This window comes from Amblyomma maculatum, chromosome 1 (assembly GCF_055883805.1).
Source record: "Amblyomma maculatum isolate TAMU_Amacu chromosome 1, ASM5588380v1, whole genome shotgun sequence".
Taxonomy (NCBI): domain Eukaryota; kingdom Metazoa; phylum Arthropoda; class Arachnida; order Ixodida; family Ixodidae; genus Amblyomma; species Amblyomma maculatum.
In genome coordinates, this window is record NC_139344.1 from 328,486,319 (window position 1) to 328,508,182 (window position 21,864).

Consider the following 21,864-nt stretch of genomic DNA (forward strand, 5'->3'; position numbering starts at 1 on the left):
CTTTCAATTTTCACGTTATCTTATTTATCTTTGACATGTTTACTTCTACTCCTTTCTTGATTATTGGTACACTAGGTACATTCTTATTACTGCAATGAGTAAAACGGTAAAACTCTGATAAAACATGGTGATGGGCTAGTTGGTGATTCATACTTGGAAATAAGACAGCACAAAAAAAGTGTAACCACAGAAGAAGACACGGCACACTCTGGTGAATACCGCATGTGGCTACGAGCCATTCTCTACAGTGTGATGGTGACAAGAATGAGCAGCAGTGTGTCCCTTTGAAAGCAAACGTCATTTCTGACAGAGCTGCCATATTAACAAAAAGCAAGGTGGGCAAAATATATTCGATACATTGAGGCCAGTGTAACGAGCTTCATCTTTCTGGTTTAAACTCTGCTTTATGCGAGTAAAAAAAAAAGAAAAAAAAAACACTGAAAAATGAATCGTACATACTTCGCAACTTCAAAGGTACGAGTATCGTAATCACAGCCACTTGTTCCACTTTAACGTCCTTTAACGAGAAGGCATATCTCGGAAAATGTTAGTTTCGCATTTCAGCCTTGTTTTAAGACGGTCACCTTGGCCGGAAACAATCAGTGCCTTTCAGCTGAGTATATATCAGAATGTTATTGCAAAAACGCGAGTTACTAAGACTAAAATATTCCCTTTCTGTTCGCTGAAAAGGTCAGTGCCCTGGTGTGTTGCGAACCTGTTTATTAAAGAGTGATGTTATGTGTTTTTATGTACTCCACGTCAACGCAACTAAAATTTTACGAACAATGTGAGAGATATGTGAGGCAAAAGTTGTAATTATGAATAAAGCGATCATATTAGCACGATTTATTCTCATGCCCATGCTTCTTCCAAAGACGTGTTGCCCCCAGTTGAGGTTGAACACGTATAGTTCAGTTATCAACGGACCCTTTTCGAGGATAACTAAACAGACAACCAACAATTTCGTTGATGTATTCGTGTTCCCGGTGTCACATTATCCCTACGAGATCACAAGAAGAAAAACCATCGTGACGAGCCACAAATATTTTTATTCTTTGTCTCGTAGATGATTCGTTTGTTGTTGTTTTTTTCACTTTTTTCCTTACCCAAAAAACAAAAATAATGCAAAGTGGCCACATTGATCAGAACTCATCCGTCGATTGACATAGATAACTCACACGCAGGGGACTAGGCGGAAAACCAAGTGCAGCCACCCCCCTTATATCTCGCCTTCCTGAGTATAGAACGCGCCCACAGCAGCGCGGCACTGCAGATTCATTATACAGCTACCTCGAGAGAAAGCGCTAATAACTGGGCACGGAGCTCAATCATCCTTAAGCATTAACTTCGGTTAGCGTTGTGTTGTTGTTTTTTTGCGGCCATTAAACGGTCCATTCGACCGGCAAGCAGCGAACGCTCCGATACGATCGGGGGCGCTCTGTAATGAACCATCGATGGCACGCATTCGGCGGACGCTGCCGGAAAAGAGATCGGAGCTTCCTTCATTCCGCCTGTGCATTGGATTAGGTACTAAGAGCGAACAACAGAGGGAAGGAGGCTTCCATTTGCGGTTAACGAGCTTCCTCCTTTATACGACACGTCCGTTTGTAGTCCGGCGGACATGCTCTATATTTAAACCGACTTCAATAAAGAAGTACTAGAGGACACTTTCGTGTCCGTTATAGGGCCTCAACCGCTACGTTGTCGCCGCGACATTTACTGCGCACAATCGTGGACACTTAAACGAGTTCGAAACAGGAAATAAGGACCAACTTTTACTCTCAGAATTGGCGCGCGATCTGATGGTGACGAGTAATTTGGGCGAGCGCGACTTCGGTCCTCTGAGTAGAACGATAAAGCTTTTCTCGTGTTTTAAATAGGCTGATGCAGTTTACCTGGAATACACTGTGTGCGGTTGAGTACAAAAGAAGATTGTAGTCACTAAGCGAAGATAGGAGAACAATTAAACATATCCGCATGTACAGAGCACTGCGCAAGTCGATTTTCACAAACGAAATTGGAATATATTCAGTAAAAAAAAAAGCAAGCGGAAAATAGGGAACGTGTTCGGGTTAGCAGAATCGGTTTAACGAATAATTTATTTCAGAAATGTATAGGCTATAACGGAACAACGCGAATTTTGTCCCATTACTCATGAACCAGAAGAAAGTTTATAATAGTTCGGTCTCTCTGGTTTGCAGAGTTACTGTCCATGGCACTCGTAAATACAGTTGGTGACGGTTTGGCGCAAGTACTCATGACTCAACTCACACCTCAACTGAGTATAGTTGAATAATATTTATTGGAAAAAGCCACGGATTTGTGACGTGTGCCTCTCTATTGCCTTTATGTCGCACCAATACATATCTCATTAACGTACGAAATTGAACATTAACCAGAAGGGACCAGGATATCTTCTTTGTCTGGCATCTAGTATACGGCTGTAACTTACTTTCGCAAAGCTTGGCGTATTTTGCTCTACATACCTGACTAGACACGGACGCAAATTATTGTTCGCGGTCGACTAGAAATGTAGAACAGCAGTTATATAATCGTGGACGCAAGGAGAAGCCCGCAGTCACACCTCCGCTTCACTTCCGCCACGGGCGGCAGTGAAATGTGTGCTTTGCTGAGCAGCATGCAAGGCACGCGAAACTAAGGCGCGCCGCTCCAACCGAAACAAAGCAATAAAACGAATAAACGATCGTCCCGCTGTTGATCGCGTGGCGGTGGCGGCGAACGGGAAATCAAAGGGGAGACGACTTGAACGGTTCTTTCTCGATAGCGTGTGGGAACGACGGGGACTCTCTGTCTAGAGTCATTCCCCTTGGAGAAAGAACAGAAAGAAAGATTGATGGCGATTGAACGGGTTCTTCGCACGCGACGCGCCGTTACAGATACTAGAGGACGAAGTTTGAGTCGCGCAGCTGCCTAGATAGGCAGGCATGGGTGGTGGTGGTTGGCGGTGGTCATAGACAATCCGGCCAACGCGTGCGGTCGCGCCTTTTCAAAGGATCCATCATCGAAGCGGCTGAGCCTCGGTTCTTGCTGCACTAAAGGCCTCCCTTCTTCCGATACGCCGGCCGGAAATGGAGCTTATATACGCTGCAGCGTGCACGCGTGTCGGCCTGATTTGATGAATGCGCAGTTGTAGGACGCGTACATGTGCACGCCGTCGCCTTTTCAGAAGAAGCTGTGACGTACAACGACTGCTCAGCGGCGGCGCTTTCACGTAATCCTTCTGTGAGACTCAGCCCGTTAAGGCGTGACGCGAGAGACTCGAAACGGGTGACACGGGTGAAGCATTGGATTCGTACACGAAAGCGTGGAATTCCTAATAGGAATGGAGGAGGAACAAAAATATGAGTGGCGAATGAAGAAATGACTGAAAGTGTATACAGATTGGAGTGCTATTCATCACAGCGCGAGCGCCGACTCGTGCCCACCGCTTTAGAGCATTGTTACCTTCGGTCACGTTGCGTTAGCACGATGGAAAAGCGATTATGAAATTGATTGCGATCGATTGCAGCGTGCATTCAAGAGTCACGCGACCGTGTTGAGGCTCACGGGGCTAATTTATTTTTCTTTCGTCTTCCGCCGAAGCTTACTGAAGCAACATAGGCAACTCTCGAGAAAGTTAGCGTGCGTAAAGTTTACTACTTTTACGAGTACGTGTGCAAGAAACGCTGACTTAATGTGCAGAGTGAGTGAGCAAATTAGAGCGACATGCCTTCTTCTTAGCTGCACTATCAACGAAAGCGTCCGGGCGGACACCATAAAAAAATATTAGCAAACAGCATAAAAGTTGCAACTGGCATGTAGAAGGAAATACGGGCGTGTTTACTGCAGAGGCCTTTTTCCGTGATACAGTAGTTTTTCTTTGGGACCTATGATAGATCAGCTGTTATAGTTACGCGGAAGTAGCCTCACACCAAAGAAACGACAGCAACGGACACTGAAAGAAAGTAAAGGAGCTGGCCTTATAAATTTAGCGCCAGAAGAACCGATATCGAAAGGCCATCCGGCGCGATCACACAGTGCTAACAAAAAAAAAAAAAAAAAAAAAAAAAAGAGTACCGCCATAGAGGCGCACGCCACATATGTGCGCATACCGGAACCGGTTGCGTCCCCGAGTTGCTCGAGACCACTCTCGCGGTCTCAAGCGTTCAACAAAGCAAAGCGTAAGGTACAAACGCGCTTCTCAAAGCCTGAAATTAGGCAGACCTTTGCAGAAGACTCTGGACGGAAAGGGTAACAGTATAAAAAAATGAAACGAAGAGAGAAAACTTGTGTCCCTGATCTTTGTTTTAGGCTTATACGACGAGAACAAAGCTGGAGAATGAAAATATGACACCAAAAAAAAATGAAAGTTGTCGTGACGCTGGGGCTATGTCGACCCGGCCTTCACTTGGTAGCGTGCAGAGACTCGGGGTTGAAGAAGGACTGAATCTTCGAAGTTGGTAAAATATGTACAAGCAGGTTTACTGGCACTTTGAGAAAACGTATTTACAAGAATATTTACATGAAAAAGAAGGGTACATCAGCAAAATGACAAGCGTTAAGAGTTCATAGCGAGAAGCGACTGGATGAGCCGTTTACCCAGGGCCCAGAGCGACATTTCGTGCTCTGCAGCGTCCTTAAAAACCCCCTATGTCCAGCCCCTCTCTGAAGATGCTGACCAACCAAATCCAGGGCACGCCCCTCAGGTATCGGCATCCAATCGAACACATCACTGCACTGATGGTCTGAAGCACTGACTGGTCCGGCATTCATTCGTTGGGCGTGATCACTTGTTGGCGGGAAAAGCTTGGGAACGGCGAGGAGAGGAGGTACATTTCTATTCTTCAGCAAAGAAACCACAGGCTGGTTCTGACAAGGGGTTTTACTTCTCAGAAACCCGAGTGCACGTGGCGCCGCATAGGGCTCCCAACATGGTCCCTTTTCGACAATTGCAAATCTTTCCTGTATTCCCGGGAAATCACTTAATGGCCGTATGAGTCATGCTCCTTTCTTGTCCTGCACGTCAGCGGACATGTCACTCTGTCGTCTCCTTTGGATAGGAGGCATTCATCACTGGAGGATAGCACTTCTCGACTGGAAGGGTGAACAAAAGAAAGAAAGCACTTCCTGCTATTTCCCGCAGGGGGACGTTTCTTTGTGTTTTTCCAGACGTTCTCTTGACAGGGTCAATTTGGCATTTGCAGGTTGTCCACAAAGCAAAACATGCTTACAAAACAGGATTCCTGGAAACAGGCTCACTTAGAGCCATTGGACCATCACCACATATTCACAAAACTTATCCATGCCCACAGGCGAACAATAGAGCGCGCAAATGCGGATGTTTGGTCGTAACAGCCTCCTCCCCCGCCAGAAGAGACTCGGAGGGCAGCAGTCCCAGCTGCTGCATGAAGAGACGACTTAATGGCCTGCACGTGAACGCTTGAAGCTCGCTGTTGCTTGTCGCGTTGTCTTGATTGTTGTAGGCCAAATTGCTCGAGCTGTCTGAAACTCAACCACATGTCGAAGCAAGCACTCGGCTCTCGTCTGAAGAGACCAGGTTAAAAGAAAACTGCCATTGTTGTTCGAGAAAAGCCCACTCTCAAGACGTTCAGGACCCACGTATTCCTAGAAAACCAAACGTGCTGCTTTACATAGTCACACATATACAAGCGCACGAAAAAAAAAAAAAAAACCTGATTATCAATTTGGATACATGGTGAGGAACATCTCGGACCGCTTAGAAAGAGCGGCTAAGCGCGCCCGCATTCCCATTTAACTTCCCCTTTTTGTATCTTATTTCAAAATTGTACTGCTGTAAAATCAAGCTCCACCTAAGAAGGCGACTGTTCTGTGATGTCGCAGTTTGCAGCCAAGCCAGGGGACAATGGTCCGTCTCTACGGTGAATTTGGCCCCTCCAAGATAACACTGCAATTTTTGAATGGCCCATACAATGCAAGCGCACTCGCGCAATAAGCCCTCTCTCTAGAACTCAGTTTTCTGCTCAAGTAGAGCACGGGGTGCTCATTACCGTCGTCATCTCTCTGGCAGAGAACAGCACCTAACCCTCGATCACTGGCATCACACTGGACCGTGAATTCTCGGTCATAGTCTGGAGCTCGCAATACCGGACGGCTAATCAGCACAGCCTTCAGGTTTACGAAGGAGGCTTCCTTTTGTTCGTCCCAGACTACATTTGTCGGTTCTGTCTTGCGGAGAGCGTCGGTCAGAGGGCTAGCCAAAGCTGAATAGTTAGGGATGTAGTGATTGTAGTACCCAGTCAGACCTAGGAATGCTCGAATTTCCGTCTTCGTGCTCGGCCGCGGGTAGTCTGCTACCGCAGAAATCTTAATCTCGCTGGGTTTCCTGAAACCTTGACCTACATTGTGACCCAAGTAGTCCACGGTCGCCCTTGCCAGGCAACATTTCTCGGCCTTTACGGTTAGTCCAGCTTGACGCAAAAGGCTCAGTACAGCTCTTAGATGTACCATATGGTCCGCCCATGAGTCGGAAAAAACCGCAATGTCGTCTAAATAAGGCACCGCGAATGTTTCACACCCCTTTAAAACCCTATCCATGAGTCGTGAAAAACAAAATGGAGCATTTTTGAGCCCGAAACTCATCATTGTTGGCTGGTAGCTGCCCGTCGGAGTGACGAAAGCCGCGTATCTGCTGGCGCGTTCAGTGAGCGGTACTTGCCAATATCCTCGAGTAAGGTCCAGCGTAGTCACATATGCCGCTCTACTGACCTGTTCTACTCTCTCCTCAATATTCGGAATAGGATACACTTGATCCCTGGTGAGAGAATTTAGCTTTCGGTAGTCTACCACAGGCCTAGGGTCTTTACCTGGAGCTTCTACTAAGATCATAGGCGAAGCATAATCGCTTTCCGAGGGTTTTATTACTCCCAATTCCAGCATGCGAGTTACTTCCCTATCCAGAATTTCTCTTTGCCTTGGAGAAAATCGGTAGCACCTTGATCGCACTGGCACGTCTGAAGTCAGCTCAATATCGTGCTCAGTCAAATCAGTTCTGCCTGGCCTGTCCACGAAGCAGGCCTCAAACTCTGTTATTATCTCGCCCAGATCGGACAGCTGGGATTTCTTTAGTTCTCCTCTCTGCTCCGTCTTTTTGAGAAGCTCCTGAGCGTTGCTTCCTTTTCCGCTGAGGCAAATCAAGTTGTCCCCCATCTCCTCGGGAAGGTTTAACGTTAGATTTACCACGGCTTCCCTCTGCACATAAGGCTTCATAAGATTGCAATGATAAATGCGCACTTCTTTACGCCTACCGGGAATTTTCACTGCGTAGTTAGTGTTAGAAAGCTTTGCAACGACTTCAGCCGGTCCTTCCCACTGTACTTCGAGCTTATTCTGCCTTGAACTTCTCAGCAACATCACCTGGTCCCCGATACAAAACGTCCTTTGACGGGCTGTCTTATCATAGTACACCTTGGAACGAGCCTGGGCTGACTTCATGCTGGCCTCAACGAGTTCCTTAGTGTTATGTAAGCGATTCAAGAGGTTCAGAATGAATTCTACTACTGTTGGGTCTTCTCCGCGCCCCTCCCAGGCTTCGCGCACCATTCGCAAAGGTGAGCGCAGTGACCTTCCGTACACCAACTCGGCTGGGCTAAATCCAGTGGATTCGTGCGGCACTGACCGCAAAGCGAAAAGCGCTGCAGGCAGGCAGGTATCCCATTCGCGCTTGTTTTCATAGCACAGTCCCCTCAGGACTCGTTTGAGAACAGAGTGCCATCTTTCTACGCTGTTGCTCTGCGGATGATGGATCGAGCTATGCACTACCTTAATGCCGCATCGCTCGAGAAATGAGGTGGTGAGGACACTCGTGAAAACGCTACCCTGATCACTTTGGACCTCGGAAGGGAATCCAACTCGTGCAAACACTGACAGCAGCGAATCCACTACACTCTCGGACGTCACCTCGCGCAGCGGAACAGCCTCTGGAAACTTTGTGGCTGGGCATAACATAGTGAGGATATAACGGTACCCTGACTCTGTCACAGGAAGTGGCCCAACTACATCTATTACTAACCGGTGAAACGGCTCGGTAATGATTGGTACTAACACCATCGGCGCTTTCCACTTATCTTGCGCCTTTCCAACCCGCTGGCACGTGTCGCATGACCGTACAAAATTTTCCGTGTCCTTAAAACATCCAGGCCAATAGTATTCTTGCAACAGCCTCTGCTTTGTTTTCTTTATTCCAAGGTGACATGACCACGAGCTGCCATGGGAAAGTCGCAGTAAGTCTCCGCGGTACTTTTGGGGAACAACTAATTGGTCCCGCTCTACTCCGCGCTTATCCTTGAATAAGCGATACAGCACTCCCTTTCTCATCTCGAAAGAAATATTGTTTGCTGTCTTAGTGGCGCGGTGGCGCTCCCTTATCTCCTGTATCTTGGGATCATTGGCTTGCTCTATAGCTAAGTCCTCTCGGGTTCCACTTAAAAGTCTCGTGAGATTACTAGACACTGGCGGCAAGAGGTTACTCTCAAGAACGTCCTCATTCCGCGTCTCATCAAGCTCACTTTCAAGTTGACATATCTGAGATGCCTCGCTCTCAAAGTTTTCTGACCTGCTATCTTCCGCATCGACCACTGTTTTAACTGCCGTTTCCTCCGCTGTGGCTTTTTCTGGAATGAGCAGTGTAGCTAGTTCTCGCGCCTTTGAACGTGTTAAGGCTTGCACAACTCTGTCTCCGAAAAGGATGCCCCTCTTTCGCAGTAGCATGTCCGATTTGTTGGAGAACAAATACGGATAGCACTTAGGAAGCTTTCCTGAAACGGCAGCCTCGGTTGTTAACTTGCCGAAAGGGCCCTCGATGACCACGTTCGCGATTGGCAAGCACACACTCTGTTCCTCCACTACCTGGCGGATCCACGCACACTGTCCTGTATAGTCGGAAGGCGACACATACGCCGGATGGACAACATCCATCGTTGCGGCCGAATCGCGCAGTACCTTGCAAGGCTTCCCGTTGACTACTAGGTCATGCAGGTAGGGTTCTAAAAGCTGCATATTTTCATCGCAGTCCCTGACATACGAGAAAGCAATCTTTTCTTTCCGGCAGTTGACGGCAATGTGACCCTGCTCATTACACCTAAAGCATGTGAGCGGCTTCCTAGCCTCAAGCTTATTCTTTGTGTTCTGCACGTTGGTCACTTCCCCACTTTTCTCACTGCCGTCCTTTCTAGGGAATTTGCCTGAAGAAACCTTCATTTCTTCGTTTCCAACTCTAGCAAAGTGCCTTTCCTGACGGTTTTTCACACTGAACTTGGGATTGCGGGGCCTATCCACTGCTGGGTTGCTGAATTGTCGGCGCGAAGCATACTCCTCAATAAGTTCGGCAGCTTCAGTTGCCGACTTAATTTCGCCTCTGTCCTGTAACCAATTTCTTTCTTTTTCTGGGAGGCAGTTATAAAACTGCTCCAAAAGAATTCGCTCGACTACAGCGTCCCTATCACTGTAGGAATCTGTGCTCTTTAGCCACTCGCCCAAATTTACTCTTAAATTGTACAGGAATTCAGGGTAACTCTCGTCCCTGGACTTAGTAGCGTTCCGAAAACGTTGTCTGAACGCCTCGGCGCTAAGCCTATACTTTCTCAGAAGGCAAGCTTTGACCTTCTCGTAGTTGTCCGCGTCCTCCTTGCTTAGCCGCGCGACAACCTCCGCTGCCTCGCTGGGCAGAACCGTCAATAATCTCTGAGACCAAGTGTCTCGCTGGAAGGACAGTTTTTCGCAGGTTCGCTCAAAGTTAGCCAGATACAGACCGATATCCCCTGATATCACATATGGCTGCATGTACTTTGACATCTTGAAATCTGCCTCCTTGTTGAGAAGAGGTACCGCTAGCTGGGGACAATTGCCCGACCTCTTGCTCAACTCTAGTTCTAATTTCCGGAGCTCAATTTCTTGGTCCAGCTTTTTTGCTTCTCTTTCACGCTTCTTTTCCTCTTTTTCCCACTCACGTTCGCGCTCCCTTTCCTCTTTTTCCCTCTCAAGTTCACGCTCACGCCTCTTTTCCTCTTTTTCCCGCTCTTTCTGCTGTCTGAGCTGCTCCTTTTTTTGACCGATGAGGTTCCATGCTTCACTGAGCTCCTCATCATCGGTTCCCAGATCAGTGATTGCCTTTATAATCAAGGGTTTTCGTGCCAAACCACTTGTATCAATTCCCAATTCCTCACACAATTGCAACAGTTCCGGTTTCTGCAGCTTTTGTAGGTCCATGATCGCTCCGAGTGTCGGCTACTTCCAAAACAACAGTGCAAACTACCAAACCTAAAGGCGTTTCAACACTTTTTACCAGTTCTAAAATCTAACCCTGTTCTAGAACCTGGTCCACATCAGAAGAAAAGCCAAGCACTCACCCACACATGCGATCGATGTTCCGAGCTGCTTTCTTGTTGGCCGATTGTTGCTCCTGCTTGTTGCTTGAGATGCCACCTCCGATCACAAGGTGTTGTGGCTTGTAGCTTCAGATCCACCTCCAATCACCAGATGTTGTGGCTTGTAGATTCAGATCCCACCTCCAGTCATCAGATGTTGTGGCTTGTAGATTCAGATCCCACCTCCAGTCATCAGATGTTGTGGCTTGTAGATTCAGATCCCACCGCTGGACACCAGTTGTCGTGACGCTGGGGCTATGTCGACCCGGCCTTCACTTGGTAGCGTGCAGAGACTCGGGGTTGAAGAAGGACTGAATCTTCGAAGTTGGTAAAATATGTACAAGCAGGTTTACTGGCACTTTGAGAAAACGTATTTACAAGAATATTTACATGAAAAAGAAGGGTACATCAGCAAAATGACAAGCGTTAAGAGTTCATAGCGAGAAGCGACTGGATGAGCCGTTTACCCAGGGCCCAGAGCGACATTTCGTGCTCTGCAGCGTCCTTAAAAACCCCCTATGTCCAGCCCCTCTCTGAAGATGCTGACCAACCAAATCCAGGGCACGCCCCTCAGGTATCGGCATCCAATCGAACACATCACTGCACTGATGGTCTGAAGCACTGACTGGTCCGGCATTCATTCGTTGGGCGTGATCACTTGTTGGCGGGAAAAGCTTGGGAACGGCGAGGAGAGGAGGTACATTTCTATTCTTCAGCAAAGAAACCACAGGCTGGTTCTGACAAGGGGTTTTACTTCTCAGAAACCCGAGTGCACGTGGCGCCGCATAGGGCTCCCAACATGGTCCCTTTTCGACAATTGCAAATCTTTCCTGTATTCCCGGGAAATCACTTAATGGCCGTATGAGTCATGCTCCTTTCTTGTCCTGCACGTCAGCGGACATGTCACTCTGTCGTCTCCTTTGGATAGGAGGCATTCATCACTGGAGGATAGCACTTCTCGACTGGAAGGGTGAACAAAAGAAAGAAAGCACTTCCTGCTATTTCCCGCAGGGGGACGTTTCTTTGTGTTTTTCCAGACGTTCTCTTGACAGGGTCAATTTGGCATTTGCAGGTTGTCCACAAAGCAAAACATGCTTACAAAACAGGATTCCTGGAAACAGGCTCACTTAGAGCCATTGGACCATCACCACATATTCACAAAACTTATCCATGCCCACAGGCGAACAATAGAGCGCGCAAATGCGGATGTTTGGTCGTAACAGTGTGCAAGAAACGCTGACTTAATGTGCAGAGTGAGTGAGCAAATTAGAGCGACATGCCTTCTTCTTAGCTGCACTATCAACGAAAGCGTCCGGGCGGACACCATAAAAAAATATTAGCAAACAGCATAAAAGTTGCAACTGGCATGTAGAAGGAAATACGGGCGTGTTTACTGCAGAGGCCTTTTTCCGTGATACAGTAGTTTTTCTTTGGGACCTATGATAGATCAGCTGTTATAGTTACGCGGAAGTAGCCTCACACCAAAGAAACGACAGCAACGGACACTGAAAGAAAGTAAAGGAGCTGGCCTTATAAATTTAGCGCCAGAAGAACCGATATCGAAAGGCCATCCGGCGCGATCACACAGTGCTAACAAAAAAAAAAAAAAAAAAAAAAAAAAAGAGTACCGCCATAGAGGCGCACGCCACATATGTGCGCATACCGGAACCGGTTGCGTCCCCGAGTTGCTCGAGACCACTCTCGCGGTCTCAAGCGTTCAACAAAGCAAAGCGTAAGGTACAAACGCGCTTCTCAAAGCCTGAAATTAGGCAGACCTTTGCAGAAGACTCTGGACGGAAAGGGTAACAGTATAAAAAAATGAAACGAAGAGAGAAAACTTGTGTCCCTGATCTTTGTTTTAGGCTTATACGACGAGAACAAAGCTGGAGAATGAAAATATGACACCAAAAAAAAATGAAAAAAAAAAAACAGCACGCTTCTTTTTCCGGTTTATGGTCTGTCGCCGGAACTTTCAAGCGGTTAGTTCTTGAATCAGAGAGAGAGAGAGATACAATCGGTGATGCGACAGAGGTTTGTGAACCGGCACCCTCGCTTCCAAACTTGGAGGAAACACAGGCACGCTTACAGTCGTGTACTTCGTTAGCGATGACAAGCCCTTCTTTCCTCTTCCGAAAGGGATGCGAAAAGGTATGCGCTCACTGTACGCGCTTGCAAGCCCCCGGCGATAACCCGAAGAGTATAGGAAACCCGTGTGCCGTCATTTCTTTTTTGTGTTTTCTTGTCGTTATTACGGAGCCAACTTTTTGTCTGTTATACCTCATGGTCTACACACGCACGCCGCATACGGCGTTCGTTTCGAGGCACGAAAATAAACCGCCGCCGGCGATGGAGACAGTTCTGACGCGGTCAGAGCCTGTCACTGTGGCTTCGTGGCGCGCGAGCTCGTCCGTCGTCTTGTCTGGGAAACGCAACGTCCCGGAATAGCAGTGATGCGTGTACAGGCGCCGTTCAGTGCGTGCCGTATATGCGGGTGGCGTCCGCGAGAACGAAGTTGAGGAGGAAAAGATCAAGCACAGCAACGCGCAGGAAGAAATACAATCTCATTTCACTGGTAGGCAGGTGCGTGCCGTGGAGTGCGTGCGTGCTCGGTATGGGATGCGGATGTAGTGCTTTTGCACCGACTCCTTCGGAAATAGTCCTTTTTTCGCCTGAGTGTGTGCGCTGTATTGGTGGTGGTTAGGAGAATCTGATTCTGCCATGTATGCATGTCTCACGTCAGCTGTTCGAGCGGGTAACGAGTGACTGATCAATCCGAGATGTGCACAAATATACGAGAACGCGGAAGATGTTTGCGAACTTGCTCCAATTTAATAATTAGTCAGGCTGCCATATGACGTCCGATGAAGGACAATTTGAGGAGATGCTTAAAATAATGCTCGATAACGAGAGTCTGACGCGCCTGATATCTTTGAGGAGTAAAAAATTGAAAACATAATATTTGCGTACCTGTAATTGATATTGTATTTTAGACTGCAAGATGCCAACACCACTGCAGTCACTCTATCAGATACGTCATGCGAGGTAACTTAGCGAACGTCTCTTGTTTTCAGCCAAGCATTACCTACTGCCTAGTACACTCCGTTACCAGAATTATTAATATACTATGAAATCTGAAAATGTCAGCCTTGCGGCAGGAACACTTACTGTCTAAGACACCACGGATGAGAGATATGACTGGCGCTCAAAATCAGGTTTATGACGGGTTCCCTGTTGTTATGGTTGTATATTCGCTTTAATCTTAATTATTACGGTTTCTGCTTTTCACTAAGCCTCCGGAGTTTTCTTTGTGTAGAGTGCCTTCCGCAGGTTTCTTGTGTGATCTTCTCGTGACGCCAGGATTTGTTTTGTACCTCTACCAAGTGCTGCCCCCCCCCCCCCCTCCAATTCGCTACCGTTTGATATGCTATTACGGCTGCACCACCTTAAAATATTTTTTGTTTTCTTTCTGGGTGATTCTCACCTACTTGCTGGTCTGCAGTCCAAAAAAAGAAAAGGAGGCGTGGGGAGGCAGCAATGTGAGCAGGGAAGACTATATATGTCAAATAAGAAAATCAAATCACATAACCGCTGGCAAATGTTCAATAATTCGTCGAGGAAATTTGGAAGTAGCGTTAACGCCCGCTATCTAATTTAAAACGGGCCGGTTGACAGGCGGCGAATATCTTGGAGCTTGTCGTGAGAAACGTGGCAAACAAGCCGGACATGCTGGTTTCCAACGAGCGCTGCGGGCCACGCAGACTAGACAAGCGTACGGCGAGAGTCCTTGGCAAAGAAAAGCAAGAACGTGCTGCGCGAGGCGACACAAATTAGCTTAGTGCTCTTTAATTGCGTCGAAGGGGCGCGAGATCACGCTTCTGCATAAAACACAACGCAAGGCGGACTACAGAGGCCTTGCTTTTCTTTCTCAAGCGTCAAAGTTAGCACAGCGAAACCTGGGTGAGAGCAAGGTTAGCAACTGCGCGCAGACACCGCGGTGTCTCACTCGAAAACGGACCGCGCGTCGCCACGAAGTGATCTCAATCTCGCAGAATTCTTGCGCATGCAATTGTAACTGCTCAATGTTCTCACGGACAGAGCCTAAAGACGCCTACTATGGAAGGAAACAGTAAGAAAAGGAAAAAAAAAAAAAAAAAAAAGGTGGCACAGAAGAGAGGGAGACGTGTATCTATCCTGTTCAGAGTGGTCAAGCATTGGAGAGATACAGCATATACTAGAGCGGACGTATACCGTATACCGGATTCCTCCTACGCATGCGCAATAGCCACACTTTGTCCCACCTATGCCACTACGCGCTGCAGGCGTTCGTAAAGCCGGTTGTACGCTGCATGTATACACTCAATACGTCTCCACTACGCTAAATGCCTTTGCTAATCAGGCTATCGCATGCGTTACCATTTTTAACCCAAGAAACGGCTAAAAAACATCATGTTAACACGTCTACATTATCTTCTGGTAAATAGCAAAAAGCCAGTTATAAAATTATACGGGCTCTTTGTTAGCCTTTACACATAGGCTTTTATGATGGTTGTAGTTCCATCAGTTGCAACGACAGGCGGTTCACCGTGCTTAATTGGGCAAGTATTAGTGCAGGTGCAGCGCCTTAGCCGGAAGTTAGTGAAAGGATGCGCGAACACAAGGATGATAAAATTCAAGACATAGATAGTTTCACAACCGTGTAAATACTGCAAACGTGAAATTTGCTGTTGTATTTCTCCGTCACTATGCTGCTTCAACTCTCTTGCGCCTCGGACGTTCTCTCGATGATTCTGCAGGGATCCTCCTTATTGAAACAGCCCTCTGCCACGCGGTTCATTTTCTCAACTGTTCGCTTCCTCAACACAGACGACTGTGCCATGCAAAATTACGAATAACTATCAAGCGACGGTTTGCCTGACCACTTATAGCTTACCCGTTTCTGACGATCCGTTTCCTGATTTATTAGCCAAGAAGGACCCCTGCGGTACTATTATAATTCAAGTGTAAGCGCCAACGTTACACTTTGCCTCATTTAAATAAGCCAATTATTTCGGCCGCTCGGACACGGAAAAAAGATATGCTTCGGCCCTCAGTCTTGTTTTTCTAACAGGGGCGGGGTCCCATTGAAAGCTGGTAGCTAAGTTGCCGGACTGAAGCGAAAGGACGTCCACGTGTCGTGAGAACGGAGGAGGCTGAAGTCCGAGCGCAACGCTCGTGTAGATTTCTGGACACGATTAGTCGTCTCTGACTCCCCACTGCGGCAACGGCTTGGCTTCGCTGTAGGCTTCGGCTGGACTTCGCATCATTCGATCAGATTTCCGAAACTGAGACTGTGCAGAAGCGGCCAGTGGGCGCTGCTAACGTTGTTGCCTTTAACAGCACCCTCTGGCGTTCTTGATGAAACTTATACAAAGACTGAGTGCTGAGTTGCCCAACCTATATCTTGTTCGGACAAGGTGCAGGTCTGGCTACGGCGCAAGACTGTCCATGGATACATTCACTATCGGCGAACACAATGGAGGCACTAAGTATTCTTGGCACCATTTTTTCGCATTTTTGGTTATGTTTTGTTTCTAACGGTCATGAGTCACTCCTTGAATCAGCGGTTTCTAATATGCGTAGCTGAAAATACTGCGAGTTCAGTTTTGCGACTTGACGAAAAATGTGTTCCCTGTGACTTCGCTTGGGGGTAAAAAAGAAAGGCATTTTAGTAATTTATCACACGCCTGCACGCAGGCGTCCACATTCGGGCCCTTGCTAAACGTTCTTGAAAAGTAGGAACACAGACACTGAATTCCTGTGATATATGCATGAAGGGGCTGATGACATCCATTGATAACAATGGTATGCATGCTTGATACCTGCCTTAACCCCCTCGGGCTTTCAGGAAACGTTACGCTGTTGATTACTTTGCTTGATGACCCGCGCTTAAATGAAAACGTATATCTGGGCATAAATCGGGGCATGTGGTGCGCTCCTTTTTTGTCTTACAAGAACCGAGAGGGATAACATAATGTATTGCTTACTTACAATTCATTCAGTGGCAGTTGCATTAGTGGGTGCTAGCAAACAGATCATGCAGAGCAAAAGCTGGGACATTGAGGCAAGCGTCAAATTCAAAATAGCTGTAGAGCAAAACAATCAGTTTGTAGGCGATGATGCAGTGGGCCCCATGAATCTTATTATGGCAATTGCTTTTGTAAGGTATTCAGGCATCGCAGGAGGTGGTAACGTACGGTTGCGGAGTTCCAGGGCGAGAGGTACTGGGATCGATCGATACCCAGCACCTCGACCAAATGTAAGGTGGGGGTTTATTTTTACAAGGCTTGACAACTCGTGAAGACGTAACAGCAGTGACCGATCAGCGAGACCAGCCGGGCGCGCGAACAGGTGAAGACCACGCGGCTCGAGCGCAAGCCCGTCTTCTTCTTTACGCTTTAAATATATCTATTACACCATAATGAGAGACAATAAGGTGATGCACATATTTTTTCGCAACTTATAGGGGAAAGAAAGAAAATATTTATTTGAGACGGAACACATTCAAGGTGAGGAGAAATTCCTGTTTCTGTGATGAGCGCATTTTTGTTTTCTGATCTAGATTCTTTTATAAAGATTGTTTTCAACGGTCATTCTTCACGTTATTAAGCACTGCAGATCCTGCATGCGGCGAAATATATTGTTCGTTGCCTACAAGCTCATACACCAAACATGTAGCTGTCGCATGTACGGTGAGTGGCGTAACTGTGAGTGATAGAATGGCGATTATATACATCCGGTAGAGAATCGTCATATAACTGTTACAGAAAATTTGGAGCATGACAAAGACAAGCGAGAATGTTCGCCGAGCTTCTAACATACAGTACAAACTTGGCGCGCGACATCCAACGAGCAGCTAGACGACACGCATCATGATCTTGTTTGCATTTGCACGCCCGAAACCTCCGTTGTTTAGGAATCCACAAAACAACCACGTGGAGTCGCCGCTTAGACAGAAACGTGAATGCAATTCAAGCCAAAACATTCTCCACAGAACAAGACAAACTTGCATTAAATGTGGATCTGCTTTGTGTATCATACATGATAAAATTGCGGTGTTTAGGGTCTTCCTACTTCGTTCAAATATCTTCCAATCTTTAAGGTCATTGTATAACATCAAAGCTTCATTCGAGGACACACGCGCGTGCATCAGCATCAAAATACCGCGTAATTGGAAGTTGTACAACCTACGCGGCAAGTCCTGGTTACCAAGGCGGTCGGCCGATCATCTCTGGCTCCGTTCTCCGCCGCGTCCATTAGGGACGTCTTGGATCTTCGCCAGGATCATTCTGGACACAGTGGACAGCTATTAACCTCGTATAAGAATTCGATCATGATCGCACTGCCCGTACACCTATGAGCGAAGAAGAATACAAACTGATGGCCCTTGGCTTTGGTCGCGCTGCTTGGAGACGATCAGTTATCGGGCAGCGGAGTGCGTGTACCTCGACCAGATCATATCGATGTACACCATGAGCACTTGTGTCGACAAGTGAAGGGTTGGCTTGTCGCATAGCAGTCTCCGCGTCGTCACGATTCGTTCAGTAGTGTACACGGTGCAGCGCTAATATGTCGCTTCAGGTTGTGGACCTGCGCGCGCATTTGGCTATCCGAGCTAGCTACATGGTCGTGACTGTCCACTCCTGAATCGGTTGAGGCGACGCGCAGTGGATAGACGCAGAGCAGCACATGGTGACCGCGATGTAAACACAGCATAGGGTCTCATTTGTTGCGGCCTGATGGTCCAAATCTTCGTGCATAGCTAATTGTACAATGGTTAACGAAATGTGACTAAGCAGACTAATACTTTTCCAGCAGACCAAAACATAAGAGGCAGCACATTTGTTTTCACTCATACCCGGGACTGGGTAAACAACTGAATAGCGAACAAATTCAAGGATATGGGGTGCCGCGACTGGTTTAGGAGAGGCTTTGTATAGAGCATTACGAGAGTTAGGTCTCTGTACTGTTCGCAATCCGGATGATGATGATGATAGCGAGGTTATGTCAATAAGAAATTAGAGTTCGGAGCTTGCGTCATAAATTCGACGCATTACTTCGTGGCTATAGAGCAGACAAATGATGTGCATGATGTAGTGACCGGATATCATCTGGTCGAAAGCGAGACTTTTTATATGTTCGTTCCCTGTTCCAGACGGCCCAGATCCGAGTCTTTTGAGCCGGTCCGACCGACCAGACGGGCCGGAGAAGAGCTACAGGGCGAGCCGGCTATCCTTGAGAAGTCCCAGAGCGAACAATGCCTGAGCAATCAGTTGCCTTCTGCGGTGCCCGCTCTCTCCCTGGCTCGCTTCCTACGCATAGGCCGCTGGAACGCTTTTTAAACGCGCGGACGGACCGCCGGCCTGGCATGCCGGGGCAACGCAAGGGGTCCCCGAAGTGCGCGTGCATGCGAGATCGCGTCACGCTTTCTCCATTGTGATGGTCTCCTATCGCCTGTTCCGAGTCGGGCGCTCGCTGGGCCCCTCCAACTCTCGTCATTCCAGACAACGAGGGGCATTCATCATTCGCCCAAGGTCCGCCTCTGCGGCGCTGGTCGAACCGCTAGCCGCGACTTTGCGGGCGCAGGAGCCCGAGACAGGTGGAGAGCTTTGTAGGCGTCCTGGCGTCGCGGGAAGTTGCGTAGTCGAGTACTCTTCCGAGAGGCGGCGAATTTTTTTATTTTTTTTTCAAGCAAGAAATAAGGCTGGATAGAGAGGTTGGGGGTTGTCACTTGTCGGCGATAAGTATCGTTGACGTAAATTGGAGGCGCGAAAATCTGGGTCGCTCGGGAATTTCGTAACAGTGCGTGCGATCAGGACTGCATTGCTGTCGATGTCTGGCGCAGTTCTGCTCAGAAGAATTTTGAGATCTTCTCGGTGCACTCAAAACCGCGGTAATGAGTGAGAAAAAGACGCAACTGAAAAAAGAAGTGATCTGTACGGGCATTGATATTTTAATTAAGCAATACAGGTGGTGGAGAACCTGGAAAATGCTGACGTCTACGACGGTTTCTTTCCTAGATCCACCACCGCCGGAATACTTCTAAACTGTTCCGGATATATCTTGAAGCTACTGTGAAACGGACCGCTGAAAACAAGCGACGAGTACGTGGGAGTACGCGTGAGTGAGTACCGCGCACTTCAAAGTGAATGAGCAATGCACGCCCCGTAATAAATTCAAGGCGCACAGCAGCCGTTGTTGTTTACAGTTCTCACGCCCTATTATCACCCTGCGCAATTCGCCCCCAACAGTCTTTGCCGCTAATGACACAACAACGTTGAAGAAAGCGAAGTAAATTCTATATATTGAACTGCCCGTTTGATGGCTCCTTAGCTACGGCCTTCTTGTTTTTTTTTTTTTTTTTTGCTATATGTTGTTGTTCCATGCATTCTTGCTTGCTTGTTTGTTTCTCTTCTTTTGTTGCTGGCCCATAGTAGCTTTGTATTCATTTCCTTATGTAGTGTATAGCCCTCCTGCCTGGTCCTCAATGACTGCAATATGGTTTAGATTAAATAAAGAATTTGTTCTAAGCATGCGTGGAAGAGATTGTCGCTAAGCAGCCCCCTTCTCTTTCCCCGATTACCAAGTGAATCTCCACAGCTTTCTCACTTATAACTTAGCCTCGTGTGAATAGGATATACCGAAGGTGCCCGTATCGCATTCACTTCTGTAGCAAGTGACAAAACAGGTCAGCTTATCCGCCTCACTGAAGACACGTGGCGATACGAAAGCCACGCCTGAAGTCAGTTCTTCACACTATATACAAGAGGAAGAAAAGGAGGTGGCGTGAACATTTAAAGCAATGACGTTGAGAGGGTCTCATCTTCTCACCTCAAGCGGTCACCTGAACCGCGTTGCAAATTAAAGAAGGGATCAAAGGAGAAAGACATCTTGTACACTTTCGCGCTGCTTTGACCTACAGGCCCGAAAGGCCTTGCTCGAGCCCGGGCAGCGGCCGACGCCACTAGGGTCCCGTACTATAGGGGTCCCGTACCCTACCTAGTGCTTGTGAAGACCGGTCCCTTAAGGATCGGTCCGTACCTCCACATGCATGCTCTCTTCGAGCGATTAAAAGTATTTCACCACCACTGCCACCGTCAAAGTTCGTGAAATCATCTACTTTTGAAGCAGGCTAGTGGATTCGGTCCCTGAATATGTCATAGAGTTCTCTAGATGAAGGTTCTACCGCGCTTCCGTGTTTTTAAAGAAACAGGGTGCGTGTTCGAAAACGAAAAACACCGTGGTTGAGGACAACCCATCGACCACACAGGCTGTGAAAGTGTGCATGGTTTTACCCGCCGTTAAGCCGGAAGGACCTTGTACTTGACAGTCGAAAGGTAGCGTGCGCGGTATGTTAGTCCCTGTACGAGAAAGAACTCAGCGCCGCGGAAATTCTCGCGTCTGCCTCGCCTTTGGAAGCGGCGGGAGACCAACGAAACACGTGAGGTCAAAACCGTCTAGCGCCGCGTTCGGCCGGGCCGGTCAGCCAGCCAGCCCGGTAATGGAGGACAGCGAAGGACCGCGTTAAACACTTCCGAAAGGAGGTGAACGCCGCAACTGATGTCTGCGCCGGCCTTGGCGCAGTGGAGTACACTCGCCCAGGCGCTATCGAAGATCTCTGCTTCCTTCCTTCCATCCCTTGCGGAGAACAATGGATCGGCCGCCTCCGCTGCTCGCCGGAGCGCGTTTAATATATTGGTCGCCCATAAAGCTCGCCGCGAAAGAGACAAAAGAGAGAGGGCGCTGCCATTAGAGACGAGAAGGAGGAGGAGGCATCTCTGCTGTACAAAATGGGATGTTAGACCTGTTGAGCTGCGACCACCTGTCTCTCCCCTCCCCCATCCTTCCCACCCTTCACTTATCCTCTCCCCGGAAGACAATACGAGTCGTGTCATAGAGACTGAATGATAGCCGCAGGGAACAAGCGGGAAAAAGGATAACAGGCAGTGAAAGTTGCTAATGGCGTGGGCGATGGGCGAGAAACATTTTGCGCAGCGCTTATGCGCTCGTTTGTGCTGTATTTTCTGTTTCGTTTTTATTCTTACGGCATATTTCCCAGAAGTGGAACGAAAATGGCGCTGGGCGTTGCTGCGGCACAGAAAAAAAAAAAAAAAAAGGCGTATATAGTTGGGCGAGAAAGGTTGCCCTCGATCTATCGTTTGATGTACTTAACGGCAAGCAGCAAGGGAACGGCATCAGGAAAAAGTAAAATGACCAGAGAATGCCTTTGAGGCATCAGTACAATGGGGTAGAGTAATAGAGATAATTGGAATCAGCTTTCTTGAATCAGCTGCTTTTTTTTTTTTTCTGGCTAAATTTTCTCTAACAAGCTTAAATGCTGCTGCAGATAATTTCTGCAACTATGAGAGAAGACATGCAAGAAAAATATGGTACGTGACAGTCATAACAATCAGTACAATTGAAC

At 47.8% G+C, this 21,864-nt stretch overlaps 1 protein-coding gene across 1 annotated transcript in view; it reads right to left on the reverse strand.

Annotated features, from left to right (window-relative positions):
• Tmhs (Tetraspan membrane protein in hair cell stereocilia) overlaps positions 1-21,864 on the reverse strand; it is a 135,231-nt gene that overhangs the window by 11,565 nt on the left and 101,802 nt on the right. The gene's annotated exons all lie outside the window — the stretch shown is intronic.